The sequence below is a fragment of the Pimephales promelas genome, unplaced genomic scaffold (genome assembly GCF_988280905.1).
Source record: "Pimephales promelas unplaced genomic scaffold, fPimPro1.hap1.1 HAP1_SCAFFOLD_52, whole genome shotgun sequence".
Taxonomy (NCBI): domain Eukaryota; kingdom Metazoa; phylum Chordata; class Actinopteri; order Cypriniformes; family Leuciscidae; genus Pimephales; species Pimephales promelas.
In genome coordinates this window covers 106,599-114,330 of record NW_028297301.1, presented here as the reverse complement: position 1 = coordinate 114,330, position 7,732 = coordinate 106,599, and the positions used below count along the sequence as shown (strand labels likewise).

Genomic DNA, 7,732 nt, shown 5'->3' with positions numbered 1-7,732 from the left:
GAGGGTTAGATTCATTAATGTTTATGCTCCTAGCAAAAGAGAAGATAGGAGGGGTTTCTTTAATTGTTTGAAAGTTTTGTTTTTCACAAACCGAAAGGTTTTCCTTGGGGGGGACTTTAATGTGTCGCTGGATAGAGAATCCAAAGGGGAGTTAGCTAGTCTAATTAAAAGTTTTTCTTTTCGTGATTCCTTTAAGGTGGCAGGGGGAGCATCAGATGGGTTTACATGGAGAAACAGTAGAGGGGAAGCTTCCCGCCTTGATTATGTGTTTGTGTCTGCGGTAGTTGAGGTGGAACAATTTTTTATGTTACCAGTTTGGTTGTCTGACCATTGTATGGTAGGGGTAGAGGTGGAAGTCGGGGGGTTAGAGAGAGGAAGAGGGTCCTGGAGGCTGAATAGGTCATTTTTGCAGGACGAGAATTTCTGTCAAGTGTTCAGACATCTATATAGGGCATGGCAGAGTTTTAAGGGGCTGTTTGCTTCGCGGGCCTTGTGGTGGGAGGGAGTTAAGGAGAGAATGGCAATTTTCTGTAGATGGTGGGGGAGGGCTAAAGCAGCGAAAAGGAGAGAGTTAATTAAGGGTTGGAATAGGGAAATGCAGGTTCTGTGGAATAATGAAGGTAGTGGGGCAGCAGGGGTAGGAGGCAGGTTTTACGAGATACAGGGAAAGGTAAAGGATTTTTATATGAAAGAAGCGGAGAAATTTGTGGTAGAGATGGGTAGGAGGAGAAGGTGGTTGGAGGAAGGGCCATCAAAATTTTTGTTCGCTGGTGTAAAGAAACAACAACAGAAGAAATGTATGGAGACTTTGAGGGCAGAGAATGGGTATGCAAAGTCGACGGATGAGATGTTGAGTGTGGTGGAGGGTTTCTATAAACAGCTTTTTAGTTCTAGAGGTTCCTTAGGTTCTTTGGCAGAGGATTTTTTAAAATGCTTAGGGAAATCTTTAGAGAGTGAGGAAGCTGATGGGTTGGAAGTGGAAGTGTCTTGGCAAGAAGCAGGAAAGGCGATGGTAACTCTTAAGAAAGGGACGGCTCCAGGGTGTGATGGGTTGCCAATTGAGTTGTTTTGCTCTTTTTGGCAGCAAATTGGGAGGGATCTGGTGGAAGTGTATAATGAGAGCCTGTCGTCTGGAATGCTTCCCGAGTCAATGAGGACAGGGCATGTCTCCCTTCTGTACAAGAAGGGAGACAAGGAAGATTTGGCAAATTGGAGACCCATCACTTTACTCAATACAGACTACAAGATCTTGGCTAAAGTGATAGCGGTGAGAATGAGGTCGGTGGTAGGGAGGGTAGTGCATCCAGACCAAACCTGCGGGGTGCCTGGGCGGACTAGTACCAGATGACTAATGAGTCAAAGTCCAAATTACAGCCTTTGCGGTCCAAACTTAACTAATAAGCATAGTGTGGAACATTATATAGAAACTGTGTCTATTCCTCGTTTAGTGAAGCCAAACAATAAATCTAGTGTAGGATCTAGCAAAAATCGTATTGTAATTAAACCAGAAAATCTAAATATCAGTCAACAAAAACAATTTCTAAAGCTAGGTCTCCTAAACATTAGATCGCTCACACCTAAGGCGGTTATCGTAAATGAAATGGTCACAGACAATAACTTCGATGTTCTGTGCCTTACTGAAACCTGGCTTAAACCAAATGAGTATTTCGGTCTAAACGAATCTACTCCGCCAGGATACTGTTATAAACATGAGCCTCGTCTGATCGGTCGTGGCGGCGGTGTTGCAACAATCTATAAAGATATTTTTAATATTACTCAGAAAACAGGTCACAGGTTTAATTCATTTGAAGTACTTGTGCTAAATGTTACGCTCTTAGATGTAAGAAGGAAATCTATATTATCTCTAGCCCTGGCTACTGTATATAGACCTCCAGGGCCATATGCTGAATTCCTAAAAGAGTTCGCAGACTTTCTCTCGGATCTATTGGTAAATGTCGATAAAGCAATAATTGCTGGAGATTTTAACATACACGTAGATAATACAAATGATGCTTTAGGGGCTGCGTTTACAGATTTATTAAACTCCTTTGGGGTCAAACAAAACGTCAGTGGTCCCACTCATCGTCTAAATCATACACTAGATTTAATTATATCATATGGAACCGATCCAACTGATATAGATATTCTACCGCAAAGCGATGATGTCACTGATCATTACATGGTGACTTGCATAATACGTACTGCTGAAATATGTCATGTTGCGCCACGTTATAGACCAGGCAGAACAATCCTTCCAACCACTATAGATGGATTCTCAAATAGCTTACCTGATCTATCTAAGCTGCTAAGTGAACCCAAACAAACAGATGAATTAGAGGAAATGACTAGCAGTTTAAGCACCATTCTTACTAGTACATTAGATATTGTTGCGCCAATTAGATTAAAAAAGGTTCGAGAGAAAATTAAAGCACCGTGGTACAACAGTGCTACGCATGCTATCAAGAGAGAAACTCGCAACTTAGAGCGTAAATGGAAACAAACTAATTTAGAGGTCTTTAGAATCGCGTGGAAAGACAGTATGTCACGTTATAAAAAGACACTAAAAACAGCCAGGGCTGAGCATCTCCGCAAACTAATCGAAAATAACCAAAATAATCCAAGGTTTTTATTTAACACCGTGGCTAGACTAACAAATAAACAGACATCACCAGAGCAAAATATACCTTTACAGTTTAGTAGTAATGATTTTATGAATTACTTCAATGCGAAAATAGAAAGCATCCGAAACAAAATTATAAATGTACAATCCGCTATGGTGTCTTATGATTCAGCTTCAATTATGGACCCTCTAGAACAACTAAACCGCTTTACAACGATAGGACAGGAGGAGCTAAATAAACTTATCATTGCATCTAAACCAACAACTTGTTTATTAGATCCAATACCCACTAAACTACTGAAAGAACTATTACCTGTAGTGGAAGAGCCTCTCCTCAATATTATTAACTCGTCTTTATCTTTAGGTCATGTCCCAAAAATATACAAGCTGGCTGTAATAAAACCGCTCATTAAGAAACCGCAATTAGATCCAAATAACTTGGCAAATTACAGACCCATTTCAAATCTTCCATTTATGTCCAAAATACTTGAAAAAGTAGTGTCCGCTCAATTGTGCTCTTTTTTGCAAGAAAATGATATCTATGAAAAATTCCAGTCAGGATTCAGACCGCATCATAGTACAGAAACTGCGCTAGTTAAAATTACAAATGATTTACTTTTAGCTTCTGACCAAGGCTGTATCTCAATACTAGTCCTACTTGATCTTAGCGCTGCGTTCGACACTATAGATCATATAATACTCTTGGATCGACTACAAAACTTCACCGGTGTCCAGGGACAGGCATTAAGCTGGTTTAGATCGTACTTATCGGACCGTTCTCATTTTGTCTGTTTAAATGGGAAAAAATCAAAGATAACGTCAGTAGACTATGGAGTACCGCAAGGATCAGTTTTAGGCCCTCTGCTATTCTCAATATATATGCTGCCACTTGGTAATATTATAAGAAAACATGGAATTAATTTCCACTGTTACGCTGACGACACTCAATTATATATTTCATCACGACCAGATGAAAACACTAACTCATCTAAAATGACAGAGTGTCTCAAAGATATAAAATGCTGGATGACGCGTAATTTCCTGCTATTAAATTCAGATAAAACGGAGGTATTACTTATTGGTCCAAAAAACTACTCACAAAACCTCTCACAATACAACTTTAATATAGACGGATGTCCTGTTACTTTATCCACAACAGTAAAAGACCTGGGTGTTATACTAGACCGCAACTTGTCGTTCGAAAATCATATTTCATATGTTACAAGAACAGCCTTTTTCCACCTTAGAAACATTGCTAAGCTACGTAACATGCTATCTATTTCTGATGCAGAAAAATTAGTTCACGCATTCATGACCTCGAGACTAGATTACTGTAATGCTTTATTAGCCGGTTGTCCTGCATCCTCAATAAACAAGCTACAGTTAGTACAAAATGCAGCTGCTAGAGTTCTTACTAGGTCAAGAAAATATGATCATATAACACCGATTTTATCATCTCTACACTGGTTACCTATTAAGTTCCGCATCAACTACAAAATACTACTACTGACCTATAAAGCCCTAAATGGTTTAGCACCTATGTACTTAACGGACCTTCTTTCGCCCTACAATCCACCGCGTTCCTTAAGATCACTAAATTCAAGGCTTCTGGTCATTCCTAGGATATCGAAGTCCAGTAAAGGAGGGAGGGCGTTCTCGCATTTAGCTCCAAAACTCTGGAATGGCCTTCCCGATACGGTCCGAGCCTCTGACTCGCTGACACAGTTCAAAACTAGATTAAAGACGCATCTCTTTAGTCAAGCATTCACATAATGCTTACCTTCTAGTCCTCTGTTATGCCATACGGAACCGTTTGCCACTGAAACTGCTTAACGCACCAGTGGGGCTCGACAGCCTTTTAGACAAACGGGTCGGCGCGTATGGTTGGGTTGCGGAGAGTTCGGGTTACGGAGAGTTTGTGAGTTATAACGGAAATTATTATGAACATCAGCTATGCTAATTATTTCCCATCTGCCTTTCTGCTGTTATCTCGGGACGCTTGTCCCGAGAAAAATGGCGTTCGTCAGGTCCAGTTTTGTGTCCAGCCTCTCACGGGGATTTCGGATGCCCCAACGCCTGTGATGAGACGACTCAACGCCTGCGATATGTTATGGCGCCGTTTGATTCATAAACAATATTTATATTTAATATTTATATTTAAACAATATGAATGTAAGCCAGAGGAGAACTGGCCCCCGACTGAGCCTGGGTTCTCCCAAGGTTTTTTCTCCATCCAATCTGATGGAGTTTTGGTTCCTTGCCACTGTCGCCTTGCTTTTGGCTTGCTTTGAGCTTGCTCAGTTGGGGTTATTTATTTAGTGTTTAGCAATGTTGTTGATCTGTGTTGTGCTACTTACATGTTATCACTGTGAAGCTGCTTTGATACAATCTGTATTGTGAAAAGCGCTATATAAATAAATGTGACTTGACTTGACTTGACTAGTAGTTTGAATCTGACACTGATAAGGGATGCGATAGGGTGGGCAGAGCAGAGGAATCTTTCGCTAGCCATCTTAAGCCTCGATCAAGAAAAGGCTTTTGATAGTCAGCCTTTCTTTTTTGTTCAAAGTTCTGGAGAGGGTAGGATTTGGGGAAGGGATTAGAGCATGGGTGCGTTTATTGTATGAGGGGGCAGAGAGTAGGGTGAGAGTGAATGGCTTTTTGACGAGGTCAGTAAAACAGTTGGGAGGGGTGAGACAAGGCTGTCCCTTGTCCCCCCTCTTGTATATTCTGTTCATAGAGCCTTTGGCGGCCCGTTTAAGAACTTGGCAGAGGTTCAGTGGATTGCATATGCCAGGCGCGGGAGGTAGGTGCGCAAAAGTGTCGGTGTATGCAGATGACATGACACTGTTTTTGACAAGTGAGAGGGATTTTGTAGAATCAAAACAAAATCCTTAGGGACTTTGGGGAGGCTACAGGGGCTAAAGTGAATATGTCAAAATCGCCAGTGATGTTTGTCGGGAAGGGGGCTGGGAAGGGAACAGGTACTGGGGGTTATAGTTTATGTAAAAATGGCCTAAAAATTTTGGGGGTACGGTTTTTCAGGCAGAATGGTGCCAAGGAGAACTGGAGGGCTTTGGTTGAGAAAATTCACTCCAAAGTAGGGTTTTGGAGAACAAGAGAACTTTCTCTATCAGGGAGGGCTTTGGTGATAAAAGCGGATTTGCTCCCTACAGTTAATTTTTTAGCTTATGTTTTCCCTATTCCTTATAATGAGGGCCGTGAGTTGGAAAGTCTGGTGTTTTCCTTTTTGTGGAAGGGAGGGTGTGAGATGGTATCAAGAGAACAGGTGGGACACGATGTTAAGCAGGGTGGGAGAGGGGTGCCGTTCTTTAGTTTGTGGGTTGCAGCTATTTTTGCTGCTTTTACGGCACGCCTAATTGTACAGGAGAGGGTTCACAAAGCTTATGTTTTTGCAAGGTTCTGGGCAGCCTTCTTACTGAGACCGATGATTACGTGGGACAAGCTGGTTCCATGGTCGATGGATAGGACGGCGGAATACCAATGGCTGGCTAAATTTTTGCACAAACATTCTTGGGGCTTGGAACAGGGAATAGTTTTGAACCATAAAAAATTGTATAGAGGCTTAAGGGAAAGGGAGAGGGTGGAAGTGGTTAGTCAGACTTCTGCCGGTCAAGGTGAATTGGAAGATGCTACAGCCGTCAAATATAGATGGGGCGGGCGGGGACCTTCATTGGATGGGGGCCCTGGGACGCTTGCCTGTAAGAGAGAGGCTGTACCGTCATGGGCAAGGAAGGTCACCTTTATGCCCAAATGAGTGTGGAAAGGAAGAGACAATTGAACATGTTTTTTGGTCATGTCAAATTGCGTCAGCCTTTTGGAAAGAGGTGAATCAATGGTGGGTGGGATGGAGGGGCCCTATATTGACCAGAAACCTGGTTATTTATGGGGAAGGTTTGGAGAGGAAGAGGGATGATGTGAGGAAAGGAGTATGGATAATTGTTACCGAAGGGAAGAGATTCTTGTGGAATCATAGAACCTCAATGTTGAGAGTCAAAAAACCAAGGATGGATTCAAAATTAATTGTATGTTGTGTATTAACAAGAGTACAAGTATACGTAGGTGAAGGGAAAATTAAAAAAAAGTATGTGTAAAATGATGGCGCATTGGAAAACTGTGTTGTAAAATTATGTAAAGTATGTATGTAAAGGATGGATTAAAGAAAAAAAAAATCTGTTCTTATCAGTTTAATATCTGATACGTGCCCTACCCGGGCACCATATATTAAATTGATTTTTAGTCCTGGGAGATGGAATAGGGGCTTGCTCCGTCCACTCCACGCATCGACCCGGTATTGCAGTACTTCTGGGAACGGTGCACCCTCCTAAAGTGTTCAATGAAAGAAATGTAGTGGTCTTGTATGGCAGAAGGTGATAATGGAGCTAGTGTGAGTGGGTGTTGTAGGTGATCATGTGCTATACTAGCCTGGGTAGAATTGTGGTGTAAAAACAAGACAAAAAGGAACCCCTGTTCCTCTGTCAGTTTAACATCTGATCCGTCCACTATTCGGGGACGGCGCATTATGTACATTTATAGCTCATGGAGCCGGATGCGGAGCGTGCAAAAAAAAAAAAAAAAGCCCCTTTTTTGACTGGCAAACCGCTGGTGAGGATTGGGGAGAGGGACAGGGTGCTTCTGACTGAAGGCCTGGGAATTCATACTTACCTGGCAGGGGAGACACCATGATCAGGAAGGTGGTTCACCCAGGGCGAGGATTTATGGTAGTGGGGGACTGCGTTCGCGCTCTCCCCTGGACAACACTGGTTAAAAGGGCAGATTGTTAAAGCTCCACTTGAGGTTCTTTTGTTTTGTTTTTCTCCACTTCTTCAATATCCAGAGGCAGTCCAGAGAGTTGAACTGCAGTGGTTGCTCGGGAGATACGAAACAGTCTAGGACCGGTCTGTGTGAGGAGGGTTTTCTTTTTTCTCCTTAATTCTTCAAATAATCTCCAATATTTGACGGACGACTTAGTTCACAGCAGTTGTCCTGGAGGCAAAGTTGTTTGGAATGAGGAGTTCTATCATGTGGTATGAAAACATTGTGCACGTGTGAAACGTCACGTGATATACAGCCACCCATGTTGTGTTTTTT

General features: G+C 42.2%; 1 pseudogene; it reads left to right on the top strand.

Annotated features, from left to right (window-relative positions):
- Positions 1–6,792: 6,792 nt before the first annotated feature.
- LOC148961410 (U2 spliceosomal RNA) lies at positions 6,793–6,966 on the top strand (annotated as a pseudogene).
- The last annotated feature ends 766 nt before the right edge of the window (positions 6,967–7,732 follow it).